This window comes from Oncorhynchus nerka, linkage group LG2 (genome assembly GCF_034236695.1).
Source record: "Oncorhynchus nerka isolate Pitt River linkage group LG2, Oner_Uvic_2.0, whole genome shotgun sequence".
In the NCBI taxonomy this organism is placed as follows: Eukaryota; Metazoa; Chordata; class Actinopteri; order Salmoniformes; family Salmonidae; genus Oncorhynchus; species Oncorhynchus nerka.
Genome location: NC_088397.1, coordinates 54,675,548 through 54,693,364, shown reverse-complemented (window position 1 = coordinate 54,693,364; position 17,817 = coordinate 54,675,548).

Genomic DNA, 17,817 nt, shown 5'->3' with positions numbered 1-17,817 from the left:
ACTGAGTCAGAAGGGCACTGAGCCTGCTGTCCATGGTGCTGAATAAGCAACTGGAAGTATCATTCTAAAGCCAGTCCTGCAAGCTGCAGCTGTACCTGTCTGCGGTACTGAAACCAGCCCTATTAGTTGGTTTTGACTCGATGGTATATATACTGAACAAGAATATAAACGCAAGATGCAACAATTTCTCCCATTTTACTGAGTTACAGTTCAAATAAGGAAATCAGTCAATTGAAATACATTTATTGGGCCCAAATATATGGATTTCACATGACTGGGCAACGGTGCAGCTATGGGAGTGCCTGGGAAGGTATAGGCCCCCCCCCTGGGGAGTGACATTCAGAGACCTGTCCCGAAGCCACTCTTGCATTGTCTTGCCTGTGTGCTTAGTGTCGTTGTCCTCTTGGAAGGTGAACCTTCGCCCCAGTCTGAGGTCCTGAGTACTCTGGAGGAGGTTTTCATCAAGGATCACTGTACTTTACTCCGTTCACCTTTGCCTCGATCCTGACTCGTCACCCAGTTCCTGCCAGTGAATATTCCCACAGCATGATGCTGGCCCCACTACGTTTCACCATAGGGATGGCGGCAGGTTTCTTCTAGACATGATGCTTGGCAATCAGGACAAAGCGTTCAATCTTGGTTTCATCAGACCAGAGAATCTTGTTTCTCATGATTTGAAAGTCTTAAGGTGCCTTTTGGCAAAGTCCAAGCTGGCTGTCATGTGCATTTTGCTGAGGAGTGGCTTCCCTGGCCAATCTACCATAAAGGCCTGATTGGTGGAGTGCTTCAGAGATGGTTGTCCTTCTGGAAGTTTCTCCCATCTCCACAGTGGAACTCTAGATCACTGTCAGAGTGACCATCGGGTTCTTGGTCACCTCCCAGACCAAGGCCCTTCTCCACCGATTGCTCAGTTTGGCCGGGACACCAGCTCTAGGAAGAGTCTTTGTGAGTCTTCCATTTAAGAATGATGGAGACCACTGTGTTCTTTGGGACATTCAATGTTGCAATCATTTTTTGGTACCCTTCCACAGATCTGTGCCTCGACACAATCCTGTTTCGGAGCTCTACGAACAATTCCTTCAGCCTACTTACTTACAGGACCTTAAACAACAATGTAGTTTTAACAAAAATAAGTGAGGAAAATATTTACTAAATAAACTAAAGTAAAAAAGTAAAAGAGCAACAATAAAACAACAATAACAAGACTATGTACAGTGGGTACCGGTACAGCAACGTAAAAAAAAGGCGGGGGAGTGTCAATGCAAACAGTCTGGGTAGCCATTTGATTAGCTGTTCAGCAGTCTTATGGCTTGGGGTAGAAGCTGTTAAGAAGCCTTTTGGACCTAAACTTGGTGCTCCAGTACAGCTTGCCATGCGATAGCAGAGAGAACAGCCTATGACTAGGGTGGCTGGAGTCTTTGGATAGGTCCTGGATGGCAGGAAGCTTGGCCCCAGTGATGTACTGGGCCGTATGCACAACCCTATGTAGCACCTTACGGTCGGAGGCCGAGCAGTTGCCATACCAGGTGGTGATGCAACCAGTCAGGATGCTGTCGATGGTGCAGCTGTAGAACGTCTTGAGGATCTGAGGACCCATGCTAAATATTTTCAGTCTCCTGAGGGAGAATAGGTGTTGTTGTGCCCTTTTCGTGACTGTCTATGGTGTGTTTGGACCATGATAGTTTGTTGGTGATGTGGACATCAAGGAACTTGAAACGCTCAACCTTCTCCACTACAGCCCCGTCGATGAGAATGGGGGTGTGCTCGGCCCTCCTTTTCCTGTAGTCCATGATCATCTCCTTTGTCTTGATCATGTTGAGGGAGAGGTTGTAACCTGGCACCAAATTGCCAGGTCTGACTTCCTCCTTATAGGCTGTCCTACCACCATTGTGTCATCGGCAAACTTAATGATGGTGTTGGAGTCGTTCTTGGGCACGCAGTTGTGGGTGAACAGGGAGTACAGGAAGGGACTAAGCACGCATCCCTGAGGGGCCCCCGTGTTGAGTATCAGCGTGGCAGATGTGTTGTTGCCTACCCTTACTGCGTTGGGGCGGCCCGTCAGGAAGTCCAGGAGCTTAGCTTAGTGATGAGCTTTGTGAGCACTATGGTGTTGAACGCTGAGCTGTAGTCAATGAACAGCATTCTCTCGTAGGTGTTCCTTTTGTCCAGGTGGGAAAGGGCAGTGTGGAGTGCAATATAGTTTGCATCATCAGTGGATCTGTTAGGGCAGTATGCTAATTGGAGTGGGTCTAGGGTTTCTGGGATGATGATGTTGATGCGAGCATTGGAGCCGGTGTAGTAAGATTCAATCTTAGTCCTGTATTGATGCTTCGTCCGAGGGCATTGCTGGATTTCTTATAAACGTCTGGGTTAGAGTCCCGCTCACTGAAAGCGCAGCTCTACCCTTTAGCTCAGTGCAGATGTTGCATGTAATCCATGGCTTCTGGTTGGGGTATGTACGTACAGTCACTGTGGGGATGATGTCATTGATGCACTTATTGTTCCTCAATGCCATCGGATAAATCCCGGCAACATATCCCAGTTTGTGCTAACAAAACAGTCTTGTAGTTTAGCATCTGCTTCATCTGACCACTTCTGTATTGAGAGAGTCACTGGTACTTTCTCCTTTGGTTTTTACTGGTAAGCAGGAATCAGGAGGATATAATTATGGTCAGATTTGCCAAATGGATGGCGAGGGAGGGCGAAGGAGAGCTTTGTACGCGTCTCTCTGTGTGGAGTAAAGGTGGTCTTGAATTTCTTTCCCCCTCTGGTTGCGCATGTGACATGCTGGTTGAAATGAGGTAAAACAGATTTAAATTTCCCTGCATTAACGTCCCCTGCCACTAGGAGCGCCACCTCTGGATGAGTATTTTCTTGTTTGCTTTTGACCTCATACAGCCTGTTGAGTGTGGTCTTAGTGCCAGCATCAGTTTGTGGTAGGAAATAGAGAGCTACAGAAAATATAGATGAAAACTATCTTGGTAAATGGTGTGGTCTACAGCTTATCATGAGATACTGTACTCTACCTCAGGCGAGCAAAAATGAGAGACTTCCTTAATATTAGATTTTGCACACCAGCTGTTATTGACAAATAGATTCAGACCACCACCCCTTGTCTTACCGGAGGCAGTTGTTCTGTCTTGCCGATGCATGGCAAACCCAGCCAGCTATATATTATCCATGTCGTCATTTAGCCACAACTCTGTGAAACACAAGATATTACTGTTTTTAATATACTGTTGGTAGGGTAAACTTTAACGGAGCTCATCCAGTTTATTCTCCAACGATTGCACGTTGGCCAATAGCACGGATGGTGGAGGTGGGTTACCCACTTGCCAAGGAATTCTCACAAGGCACCCGGACCTGCGTCCCCTGTTTCGGCATCTCTTCTTCATGCGAATGACGGGGATTTGGGCCTGGTCCAGTATCAGCAGTAAATCAATCGCGTCCAACTTGTAAAAAAAATACATTTATAATTCGTCCAGTTCGAGGTGAGTAATCGCTATTCTGATATCCAGAAGCTCTTTTCATAAGAGACTGTGGCATAAACATTATGTATTAAGTTACAAACAACGCGAAAAAACACAGAATAGCACAATTGGTCAGGAGCACCTTAAAATGACAGCCATCTCCTCCGGCACCATTACACATAATAAGGTACTTAATTGTTAATCAGAAATAATTAGATATTTTAGATAAAAATGGCTGCATTGGACCTTTAACATATCAATCTTACAAGCATAACCTTGTGTAGCCTGTTTATATCCTGACTATTGATTGAGTGACCTTTATGTATATGGACAAGCCTCGCAATGGGGCAAAAATAGATTATTACCTCTTATATCTGTTGTCCAAAGCTCTCAGAACCCCTGGACTGTCAATCAATACACATAACTGCAGCTGAGATTCTTCAATCCACATTTTTAAAAAAAAGTGTCGATAATAATTGAAGTGTGTGGTGTTGAAACTGAATTAATGTAATGCATGAGAGAACTAGTTTCACTTTGTTCAGACTGAAATAAGACCTCTCAATGACTAGGCTAGTTGGCTTTACATCTAAAATCTCTCCAACATTTTGATCAACAGCTGCCCTGGCATTCTCTAGGGCTACACTCCTGAACCATATTCTGAACTTAAATCCTGGCTTGTTTGAAAGGTGAACTCTCTCCTGTGTCTGTCTCATTATTACAGAAGGTGTTAGCCTACTTAGAGGGAAGATAACAGTGCAAAAGATTGATCACCTGTAGATTTGCTTCTGTTGTGTTGCACCTATTTAACTTTTTTTTTTAGGTGTCATTCTAAAATTAACCATTGTAGATTAACCAAATGTGATAATTAGGTTTATATCTTAAATTAAAGTGTGTTACAAAAGTGTGAAATATAACTGTGACTCCACTAACTTTAAGAGACATCTACAGCACATGAAAAATGAGCGCTTGTTAGGGATGACAGTAAGATTTACGGTGTAAAGTTTGTAAGAATGCTTAGCTCCACTGTCTCGCATCGAGAACCCTGAATCTCGAGTGAAATTGAAGTTGATGGTGAACTGTAGAGCTCCAACTAGGTCAAAACTATTTCTGGTCTCCCGCCATAAGAGGTGCTCTAACACTTGCAGAGGCTGGTGGCAGAATATCAATCTAGCTGCAAATGAACCAGCTGGCACTGCGGATATACAAACCTCCTTTTGCTTTCTGCCTGGTCAAAGCCAAATTCCAGCAGCCAGTATCTCCTAGACTGGGTCTGGGCCGATGAAACTGAGCCCACACAACAGAGAGAGGGATCACACCCTGTTCTATTCATCATGTACTGTTTGAAGATTGCTGTCTTAACTGAAAGAGATGGAAGTTCAGTTGCAGATGTTTCAAAAAAACGTTTTTTTAGTTTCTTTCAAGAGATTAACATAATACGAACAGTTATGAACCCATAGTATCCCCTTGAAAATGTTTTGTTTCTTTAACCAAATATTTATTACCATTGAGCTGGAGGCATATTCACAGAGTGTACAAAACATTAGGAGCGCCTGCTCTTTCCATGATATAGACTGACCAGGTGAAAGCTATGATCCCTTATTGATGTCACTTGTTAAATCCACTTCCATCAGTGTAGATGAAGGGGAAGAGACAGTTTAAAGAAGGATTTTTAAGCCTTGAGACAACAGAAATTAATTGTGTATATCAAATCAAATTGTATTTGTCACATGCGCTGAATATAACAGGTAGATCTTACTGTCACGTTCTTTCAAAATCGAACCCAGAAGCAGACCAGGACAAGGAGAGTAAGAAGAAGGTGAGTATTTATTTACAAGTGAATGTGAATGGGTAGATATATCCAGGTGGCGTAGCGGGCAGCGGTGGTGAGTTGATGGGAGTAAATAGGTGGATCCAATGGGGTAGCGGAATCCTCCGACGACCAGGCGGGAATGGGGTAAATGATCCGGGTGAGTAACTGAAAACGGAGGTAAGTTTAAGGCAAGCAATACGTAAAAAACAACAAAACAAATTCTATCCAACTTGAGGCTGATACTCTGGCACAACATACTGTTCATGGCTAACGATCCGGCAGGGAATGGATGTCAGGTCAGAGCTTTTGAAGGGGAGAGGTGATGATCAGGACAGGTGTGCAGATTACTGATGGGATACAGGTGCGGGTGAACATCGATCTCCCAACAAGCTAATTCGCCCGGCAACCAGACAGGGTGCGTTCCAGGACACCGGAAACACACTCCAGGACAGAAACACAGGCAAACACAGACTCAGGAAGCGGGATTCGTGACACTTACAGTGAATGGCCTTAAAAGGCCCTAAAAATTGTCAAAGACTCCAGACATCTTAGTCATAGACTGTTCTCTCTGCTACTGCACGGTAAGCGGTACCGGAGGGCCAAGTCTAGGTCCAAGGGGCTTCTAAACAGCCTCTACCCCCAAGCCATAAGACTCCTAAGCATCTGTGGACCTGTTAGGGCGGTATGCAAATTGGAGTGCGTCAAGGGGTTCTGGGATAATGGTGTTGATGTGGGCCATGGCCAGCCTTTCAAAACACTTCATGGCTACAGATGCGAGTGTTATGGATGCGAGTGTTATAATTGACTGTATCACAATTCCAGTGGGTCAGAAGTTTACATACATTAAGTTGACTGTAGGGTTAGGGTTGGGCACTACTAACACATGTCCAGAGTGCATAAGAGGAGTTACCATGACTCACATATAATTTTCCTCTGGTCATGACTTACCGGCAGTAATCCGGTCACCACAACAGCCCTAGGAGGAAAACCAGTTAGTTTCATCAGTGCCATAGTCAGTGCCATAGTGTGGGGAAATTGTAGGTATGAGATGTACGGTATGTGTAAGTTACTGTATGTTTAGGTCTTTCTTACATTCCAGAATTAATTTGGTCATTGAGAATTTTTACTCATTGTGTTTCAATTTGTAAATTACTACATGTACTTATACAAAGTGATTAACGATTTGGACAACCATATGTGCCATCATTGCAATCTAAACATATCAGAGGACACAATCAAGTCATTTTTGAACAGCTTTTAAAAGAGGCATGCATACATTCCAACCACAAGGCTTTTCCATTCTCAAACTGCACCTTCTAGTTAGAGTAAGGGGAGGTGTATGCATCCTCATCAACAACTCCTGGTGTACCAAAGTTGAAAACCTCTCGAGCTCCTGTTCACCCAACCTCGAATTTCTGATGCCCAAATGCCTACTCCACTATATGCCGAGAAAATGAACGTATTATTATCACAGCTGTGCACAATATATACTGCAACAAGCAAACATCAAGGTGGCACTCAGCGAACTGTACAATAACATTAGACAGCAAGAATCCTCTCACCCAGAAGCAGTCTATCAGCAACATGTACCCTGCCCCATGAGAGGAAACAATGTGCTGGAACGTGTGTACACAAACATCTGTGACACATACAAAGCCATCCCCCGCCTTCACTTCGGCCAATCAGATCACATTGCTCTGTTCCTACTCACCATCTACAAGCAGCAACTCGAGGGAGCCACCAACACAGATAATAGTGAGTTTTTTATTTATTTCACCATTATTTAACCAGGCATGACGCTTGGCATTCAAGCCAAATAGTTCAATCTTGGTTTCATCAGACCAGAGAATCTGTTTCTCATGGTCTGAGAGTCTTTAGGTGCCTTTTGGCAAATTCCAAGCGGGCTGTCATGTGTCTTTTACTGAGGAGTGGCTTCCATCTGGCCAATCTACCATAAAGGCCTGATTGGTGGAGTGCTTCAGAGATGGTTGTCCTTCTGGAAGGTTCTCCCATCTCCACAGAGGAACTCTAGATCTCTGTCAGAGAGACCATCGGGTTCTTGGGCACCTCCCGGACCAAGGTCCTTCTCCCCAGATTGCTCAGTTTGGCCGGGGCAGCCAGCAGCTCTAGGAAGAGTCTTGGTGTTTACAAACTTCTTCCATTTAATAAGAATGATGGAGGCCACTGTATTCTTGGGGACCTTCAATGCTGCAGACATTTGTTTGGTACCCTTCCCCAGATCTGTGCCTCGACACAATCCTGTCTCGGCGCTCTACGGACAATTCCTTCGACCTCATGGCATGGTTTTTGCTCTGACATGCCCTGTCAACTGTGGGACCTTATATAGACAGGTGTGTGCCTTTCCAAATCATGACCAATCAATTGAATTTACCACAGGTGCAATGGTGACCCGTCATTCAGGGCAGGTGGGGCAGAGCATTGTGTTGCTTGTTTTGCATGTTATTTTGGCATTAATACGTGTGTTAGGTTCTACATATCAGAGTAAGAACTCGACGAACACAATGAAAGCTTAAACCAAGTTTATTCACCCGAAAGCATCAAACAGCTGAACAGACAAAAGACATGTTCACACAAGCACTGATATTTAACCCGTTCTCCTATGCTGAGTCTCCTCCTACACATATGAACAGCCAATGCATCTCTGTTGCTAGACAGAACCTTAGTGATCTGTTCTTCCTCACTTCATGTTACCTGACTCTTGCCCCACGGTGCTCACTCCTCCCCAATCACGGCTGTCATGGTGACTCGTACCAAACCGTGTCTTTTCTCCTCCCATAGGATCCCTGATGGCTAACAATAACATATCCGGAAAGAATGTAAACGCTATACATTCCCTTCTCTTTCTTAGTGACACGAATAAGTATATTTCATATTCTCAGAATCCAACACGTGTCACATATCAGTTTGCACACACAATGTAAAATATATATATATATATAATCATTAACTCAATAAAGCCGCATACAAACATGGTCTCTTTTTTGCTTTCTTGAGTAAGGCAGGTCCAAAATGCAGGTGTTTCATTCTAGCACAGCTCTTGGTTGGGCAACCATTGTGGTTGGGCAGCCATTGGAAAATACGGAGCGTAGGGGTTGGTAATGTTCTCTAGTTGCGCCGTGAATGGCGCCCAATGTTTTGGTACCTACTGGAGAGCTCTCCTACACCCATTCAGCATTGTTCACACCATCTTAAGCCAACCCCACCCATCTCTTTAAGGATTCACATGAGGTCATGTGCTAAACAGTAGTAACGTTTAAGTCTAAATTTAGTAACCTACAATAAGGAAAAGTGTCCAGATAAAAATATGTTACAAATGTTAGATGATGCTTACCAAGAAACACATGTCTAAACGGATGGTTCATGTGAAAGAAATGCTATAACCCCCAGCCACATCTTGCTAAGTGGATGGGTCTCTACAGAAGGTGTAAACGGTATAGCGAAATAGCCTTATTTTCTCAGAACAAGAATAGACTGAGTTTCAGAAGAAAGTCTTTGTTTCTGGCCATTTTGAGACTGTAATCGAACCCACAAATGCTGATGCTCCGGATACTCAACTCGTCTAATGAAGGACAGTTTTATTGCTTCGTTAATCAGAACAACAGTTTTCAGCTGTGCTAACATATTTGCAAAAGGGTTTTCTAATGATCAATTTGCCTTTTAAAATGATAAACTTGGATTAGATTACACAACGTGCCATTGGAACATAGGAGTGATGGTGGCTGATAATGGGCATCTGTAAGCCTATGTAGGTAGATATGCCATTAACATTCAGCCATTTCCAGCTACAATAGTAATTTACAACATTAACAATGTCTACACACTATTTCTGGTCAATTCTATGTTATTTTAAGGACATTTCTAAGTGACCCCAAACTTTTGAACGGTAGTGTATATCTTTTTTCTTGTGTGTACTGTATATCTATCTATGTCCTTAAGCAGTATAAAGGAGGAAATGTTGCTTACTTGTTGAGCAAAATCAAAATCAACTGTGGAATTTCTTTCCTTCTTAATGCGTTTGAACCAATCAGTTGTGTTGTGACAAAGTAGGGGGTATACAGAAGATAGCCTTATTTGGTAAAGTACCAAGTCCATTTTATGGCAAGACAGGTCAAATAAGCAAAGAGAAACAACGAGTCCTTCATTACTTTAAGACATGGAGGTCAGTCAATCCGGAACATTTCAAGAACTTTGAAAATTTCTTCAAGTACAGTAGAAAAAATCCTTCAAGCGCTACGATGAAACTGACTATCATGAGGACCGCCACAGGAAAGGAAGACCCAGAGTTACCTCTGCTGCAGAGGATACATTCATTAGAGTTAACTGCACCTCACATTGCAGCCCAAATAAACGCTTCACAGAGTAAAAGTAACAGACACATCTCAACATCAACTGTTCAGAGAAGACTATGTGAATCAGGCCTTCATGGTTGAATTGCTGCAAAGAAAATACTAATAAAACTGATAAGAAGAAGAGACTTGCTTGGGCCAAGCAACATGAGCAATGGACATTAGACCGGAGGAAATCTGTTCTGTTCTGATTTTTTGTTCAAACCGCAGTGTCTTTGTGAGACACAGAGAAGGTGTACGGATGATCTACGCATGTATGGTTCCCACAGTGAAGCATGGAGAGGGGGGGGGGGGGGGGGGGGGTGCTTTGCTGGTGACACTGTCTGTGATTTATTTAGAATTCAAGGCACACCTAACCAGCACGGCTACCACAGCATTCTGAAACAGTATGCCATGCCAACTGGTTTGCTCTTAGTGGAACTATCAATTGTTTTTCAACAGGACATTGACCCAACACATCTCCAGGCTGTGTAAGGGCTATTTGACCAAGGAGGAGAGTGATGGAGTGCTGCATCAGATGACCTGGCCTCCACAATCACCCGACCTCAACCCAACTGAGATGGTTTGGGATGAGGTGGACCGTTATTACGCACACCTCAACTTCGTCATCACCTTGATTACATTCCCTTCATTTAGCCCTCAGTAGCCTCAGTCATCAGGCAGTATCGGTTTGTTTCACATTCAGTACGCTACCCCTGTTTTGTTCTCTGCCTTGCATCATCATTATTAAACTCTCTTTCTGCACCTGCTTCCTGATTCTTTGCGTTTACGTGACAGAATAATGTCTCAGAATTTGGAAGCAGCAGAGGCTAAAACCATCTTCCAGATGGTCAAAGAACAGGGTCATCTATTCCACCAACACCACGACCAGCTGGCGCAACTGGGTATGGCCATGGAGGAGGCCCTCTACGTTCTCCACCGCCTCGACACCATCAGCAAGGCTCTCATACCCCTATCAGTCCCCCAGCCTACCCAGCCGTCCGCCCTGGTCAGCGACTGTCCCTTCCGGAGAAGTACGACGTTACTCCATCAAAATGCCATAGCTTCCTACTCCAGTGCTCCCTCTATTTCGCCCATCAGACAGAAGCCTCCACCACCGATAGGTTGAAGGTTGCCATGGTCATTTCCCTGCTGACCAGACGGGCGTTGGAGTGGGCTATGGCCGTCTGGGAGAGAGGAGACGAGGAGCATGGGTTCCTATTAGAGGTTCATGACTTTATTAAGGGCGGTCTTCAACCACATTCCAGAGGGCAGAGAGAGAGGTAAAGTGACTTCTCCAACTTTAGCAGGGTGCCCAGACTGGAGTACGGGATGACAACCTATCCTTGGATGCACTCATCATGATGGCCATCCGTCTGGATAACCTTCTTCGATAGCTCTTTCCTCCCCCTCCTCCTTTGGCTATCCTGAGGCAGAGCCTGAACCCATGGAGGTAGTTGGGCCACACACCTCTCTGTGGCAGAGCGGTTTCATCAGAGACAGCTGGGGCCCTGTCCCTGTTGTGGCCAGGAGGGGCACCAGCTTCAGTGGTGCGTCCCAACCCTGGGGCACTTGAGCAGAGGGGCGGCCCCGTGATCTTCCTTCTTCCAGGGTAGACGTGAATATTCCATCATCGTTTTCTGTCAAACCATTTCTGGGACCCAAGCACCAGGAAAGCCTTCCCTTCCTCATCATCACCGCACCCATACACAAAGTTATCCTCTGCCTCCCATGGCTCCAATGTCATAACCCCACCATCTCCTGTTCGGGAATGTAAATCATTGCCTGGGGCCCTACAGCCCATCAATCTGTCCTCCCATATCGTTGGCCCCGTGACTTGGGATGTAGATGTGGACATCCGCCAGGCTCTGGAGAGGGTACCCGCTCCGGCTACCTGCCCTCCAGAGCGCATCTACATCCACACAGGGGTAAGAGATTGGCTGTTGACCTGGGCACACATCCCTCACTGTTGGATACCCAGTTATCACCCGCACCATCCAATCCCTCTCCAACAAGTACTGGTGGCCCACCATGATGCAGGACGTCGACCGCTATGTCAACTCCTGATCCGTATGTGCACAAATGTCCCTTTATTTAGCTCCCAGTAGCCTCAGTCATCAGGCATTATTGGTTTGTTTTCACATTCAATACGCTACCCCCGTTTTGTTCATCTGCCTTGCATCATCATTGACTCCCTGCATTTTCCTGGCTCCCTGCATTTACATGACATTGAAGAATCCCTATTGTTGACCAATCAATGATGAAGGAGCGTAGACTTTGGGTTCTGAACTTCTGAACTTCGACTAGCCTCAAGAAAAACATGTGTGTGCTCAAACAACTGAAAAAAAAACTCCCCGAACACCAAAACAAACACAAACCTCTATATTTATTTTCCTAGTATACATTATGCACAAACTGTTTTGACTGGGAAGCATTCAGTAAGCTTTATCGGAGCATGAGGTCTAAAATTAACAAGCTTAGAGACAGCTTCTATCTACAAGGCATCAGACTACTGAAAACATGAACTGAAAAGACCACCTGCACTGACTCTCCGCACCTTAGCTCACGTACACACACATATGCACGCGCACACACACACACATCCACTACTGAGCCATTTACTTTGTTTGAATTCTTATCTTTTATTATTTATTGTTGTGTTGTCGAGAAGGAACCTGCAATTAAGCATTTCGTTGGACAGTGTGTACCATGTGTATCCTGTACATGCAACTAATAAAAACGTGTTTCCCAGACAGCAAGGACAACAACAACACCAACACTGTGTCAAAAACACACAAAAAACATCTGAGAATTTCCCTCTCTTCTCTCCCTATGTGAGATGCAGTGGTGATCTGTAATTAAGTCAAAGGTGTCTGGATGGAATGGTCATATTACTCCTCTGACATTTCAGCTACATTGATGCAGAAACAACTAGCCCAAAGAATTCATTAAGAGTGCAGGGTGCGTGGAAGCGGACTGGGACACCCGCGGGACCCCTCTAAACTGGCATTTCCTGGGCTTGTCATATCATCTCTGTGGGTTATGAAATCACTTTGGGTTCTGTGTTACTTGCTCTGCTGCATGACCATCATATTTTGTTATGGTTGGACATTTTTACAATCTTATAAAGTACGTCAGGGTCTAACTGCCGAGCCAGGCCGGCGATGGGGTCAAGAAATGTAATTCATTTTGGAGTTTCTCCACACATCTTCCAATAAACCTTCTGCAAAATGATTTTGATTGCTCATGTCTACCCATTCTACTAAAACCCTTTGATTTGTAGGTTGAGACCAGGCCCTGAAAAACCATGTGGAAGCACATTTAATCCATTTCAGTATCTTTCAATGCTTTTCAGTGCTTTTAAAGCAGCACTTCTAACCTTTAAAACGTTAACCACCAGGCTCTCACACAGGCATACCTGAGTGAATATGTAATCCTCGATTACCCAGTTCAACTACCTCATAAGGGGCTGGTTTCCCTCTTGGCTTTGTAAACCTCTGAAAAAGTAATAATAATTCTTATTCACCGCAGTTTGAGTATCGGATTAATTTCACATTGAATGTACAACAGTATGTACCTCTAGAATCCTGTTCTACATCAATTATGTGCAAAGTTATTAGTCCTAACTGGTTCTTAGTCAGTTTACCTTGACAAGATGGTAAATATCTCATCAGGGGGCCATTATCTTTCTTTAAGGAGGATTGAAATGGTTAAAGCATTGTTGTACTGGGCCCACATAGACCTGAAGTTGGATATTAAACATACTTTTTTTCTGAGAGCAGTTCTGACTGTTGAATGAACTCCAGTAACACCACAATGTGTGGCCAGAAGGCTTCAGTGGCAGTCAACCTTTTCAGGAATACTTTTGTCGAAGACAATTCAACATCTTGTCAGTTATAACACCAGAATGGAGCTTGAAATGGGATCTGTAGTATCTACTAATGTCCCTGATATCACTAGACAACAGTGGAGGAAGGGGAGGACCATCCTCCTCAGTGAATGTCATAAAATATGTGAAGCATTTAAAAAGTTATCCTTTTTAGATAAAACTATACAAAACATATTCACGTCACCAAATAATTGATTAAAACACACTATTTTGCAATGAAGGTCTACAATAGCCTCAGGAGGCACCCGAGTGGCGCAGCGGTCTAATGCACTGCATCTCAGTGCAAGAGGCACCACTACAGTCCCTGGTTTGATTCCAGGCTGTATCACATCCGGCCGTGGTTAGGAGTCCCATAGGGCGGCGCACAATTGGCCCAGCGTCTTCCAGGTTTGGCCAGGGTAGGCTGTCATTGTAAATAAGAATTTCTTCTTAACTGACTTGCCTAGCTAAATAAAGGTTACATTTTATTTAAAAAAACTAAAAAACGAAACTCTTTAGTGTAGCACCATGGTGTAGCCGTATGACAGCTACCTTCCGTCCTCCTCTGGGTACATTGCCTTCAAAAAAAACACCTAGGAGGCTTATGGTTCTCACCCCATTCCATAGACTTACACAGTAATTATGACAACTTGTGGAGGATATCCTCAAACCTATCAGAGCTCTTGCAGCATGTTTTCCACCCAGTCAAAGGATCAGAGAATGAATCTAGTACTGAAGGTATATGCTACTGCTAGCTAGCAGTGCAGTGCATAACATGTGGGGAATAGTAGACTCAAAGAGAGAGAAAGACAATAGTTGAACAGTTTTGAACACATAAATTTATTCAAAAATGAAGGAGGAACAAGAGAAAGAGCTAGCTATATATATCTTTTTTTCACTTTCACTTACTTAGCTAGCAAATGCAGCTAGCTAGTTTATCCTACTCAAAGACCTGGCTCAAATAGAGGGATGCTATGTTAACCAACTGGCTATGACTATCCAACACTGGAACTCTTCCAAGTCAAGGTAAGTCAGGGCTTTTGGTTTTACTAATTTATTGCCACCAGGGCCCGCTGGTGTAACTGGCAAACTGCTTACTGACTGTACACTGTACTGCATAATTGTAGCGGGTTTACTAACACGTTAGTTCTATTAACTATGTTGACTATGACGTTACTTTAGCTAATATAGTGACAACGATGAAGGCTGTGTGCAGTGACGTGTATTCATGGATGTGACCAATAAAAAATAAAAACAATTTATCTTTCATCTCCCTGTGATTCATACATTTCCTTCAGTTTGCAAGAGGCTTTTTTAGTTGTCACTGCATTAGATCAAGCAGAGTTGATTTGATGATGTTGAAATGGTGCCTGTTTTCTTTGTGACTTGCTGTAACTCTCTGTGGCTCTAAATCAATAGTTGTTTAGTAGTGGTCTGAAAATGTTGAAAACATGAACTTGCTTGTAGGTCATGTAACTGTCTGTTACTGTACATGCAATATGCTTTGAGAACTTGACTAGACAGAGGTTGCTGTCCATGTGTGGTTGAATTTATTCTGCCACTGTGTCTTCTTATTGTATCAGCCTTTAAGCCTATATATCATGGTCGCAAGGCATATGAATTAACAGGTTATTTAGCAAACAATGCAATTATCACAAAACATAAGACTTGGCTTCCCCAGTGATTTTACCCATGCACCGCTACTAGCTGTGTGTAGCGGTTATGATATCAAGGTTTGGCTTGGAAAAGTTTTTTCACCTCGTCACAGACAACAGATCCGAGAAGGAATTCAACAAGCTGTTTGTATGTCGCTATGAAAGTGAACTGTTTTTTTGTGATCAGGGATGTATTCATTCGGCCAATTCTGTTGAAAAATGTTTACTTAAATGGAAGCAAATGGAATGAAACAGGGTTAAACATACCTGCATTTTTCTCAAACTTTTTCTCAAACTCTACTTTTTAAATTGTTGGACTAATGATTACACCCTAGATCAGCTACTGTACATGCAGGCAAGAGAGCGCAAGGCGATATTGAATGTGTCACTGTCTGTCACCTCAAATCTTTCTCTCAACCTGTGTGCACCTATGTTGTAAACTTTCATTCATAAGCTAGGTTGTAGCAACCTCATGATGGGGTATAGGGAAAATTTGAGTATCACGTAGTAGCCTAAGCCTATCGATGTTACATTGAACTGGGTGAAGGGAATATGAATGACAGTCATCCAATATGATTTAATAGAAATAAGGCCAAACTCATTCAAAAAAGATTGTTCTCTCTCATCTTAAACGGCACCGGCCGCCACTGCTAGACACTCAGTGAAGATGAAGAAAACAAGCAAGACTGATGATATGGCAAATAAGGGGAGTGAAAACACTCATGGAACAGGCATATATGCCAAGGTTGAAGATAATGTACTGAAAGACATAAGACCTAAAGCGTTTCAGGTTGCCTCTAAGCTACTATGTAAAACAGTAGCTGTCAACTGCTCGAGAGAAAAACAACGACTAAACACTAACATATGACATGGCTTCAAGTGTGTAGGTGCCCTTGTCTTGAAAGCTCATTCATTCAAATCCTGCCAGGTCTGAAGAGAAAGATTTAACGATGATTAATGCAATTTACAACAAATTGTTTCATGTGTTTCATGTGCAGCTACACAACATGACCAAAAGTATGTTGACACCTGCTCATCGATCATCTCATTCCAAAATCTTTGGCATTAATATGGAGTTGGTCCTCCTTTGCTGCTATAACAGCCTCCACTCTTCTGGGAAGTCTTTCCACTAGATGTTGGAACATTGCTGCGGGGACTTACTTCCATTCAGCCACAAGAGCATTAGTGAGGTCGGACACTGATGTTGGGCGATTAGGCCTGGCTCGCAGTCGGCGTTCCAATTCCCCCTGAAGGTGGTCGATGGGGTTGAGGTCAGGGCTCTTTGCAGGCCAGTCAAGTTCTTTCATACCGATCTTGACCAACCGTTTCTGTATGCACCTCGCTTTGTGCACAGGGCATTGTCATGATAAAACAGGAAAAGGTCTTCCCCAAACTGTTGCCACAAATTTGGAAGTACAGAATCGTCCAGAATGTCATTGTCATTGCTTTAGCGTTAAGATTTTCCTTCACTGAGACTAAGGGCTTAAATCCTATTCTTTAACTTTTATTAATTTTTTGGGGGGGTTATCAATTATTAATTTGTAGACAGACTAGAATTAAAGCCAAAATAAGTTGGTGGTACAAAATATACAAATGTTGCTATTTGGTTGCGTTGACAAAAAAATAATCAATATCACTATTGCAATACAGTAAATAGCCTATCTTGTCGATAAGTTAACAAATTATATTTTGGATTCACATCTCCAACTAAGCCAAAAATAAAAGTTAAAGGATAGGATTGAGCATGCAACTCAGATAAAACAAATAATAACAATAATTTATTATTTAACAATCACTTAAACATTTTTTTATAGCAGTATTCATAACATAAATACATTTCAAAGTGTTGTATAGCAACACAACAACAAAAAACAAGCAAATTAAAAATAACAACATCATTAATAATCATGAGTAGGTGGACGGTCAAGAGACTGAAGGTTGTGCAAGTTTATGTCTTCATGTCTTCAGTAAGGTCACCTGCATTATGTTCTTGTAGCCCTTTCCTGCAGTCAGTGACCAAAAGCGCCCTCTTTGGCTTCATGGGTGGAATCTTATTCATATTTTTCATAATTAATATTGAATACATTTCAACTCTATAGCTGACATGTTACAGGTGTCACCTTTTCTTTAAGCCTGTAACTGTGTGTGCGAGGTGTATGTATACTTTTGTTTCAAAATAGATTTGTTTAAGACTACCAAGAATCACTCTCGGTGACCCTGATTTGGCCCCCTGCAGTAAAAGGTTAATGTAATCTCAACTGCAATCCAGGTCATTTGCTTGTGCTATTAGATGAAGCACAGTGAGAACATTAAGTTGTTGTATAGATACAACATATCTGACATTGTATTCCCATTTCAACTTTGTTGTGCTCTTGTAAATAGTTGAAAGTGCAGTGATAACACAATTAGATCACAACTAAACCAAAAATGGTTTTTGCATTGGAATTTTCTTGTGCTTTTAGATGGTTGAAAGCATAGTGATAACATATTGGAAATTGAACACACTTTTGGCTGTCTCTCCACCCCATGGGGAAATGTGTAGAATTCAAAAGGCTAGGCCCTGCTCGAATATCCTGTACAAGGTGAATATAAATCTAGGACTTTGTCCTGGTTTTATGTTCAGAATCTTACTGAAGCTACTACTATGCGAATACATTTGCTGCTTGCT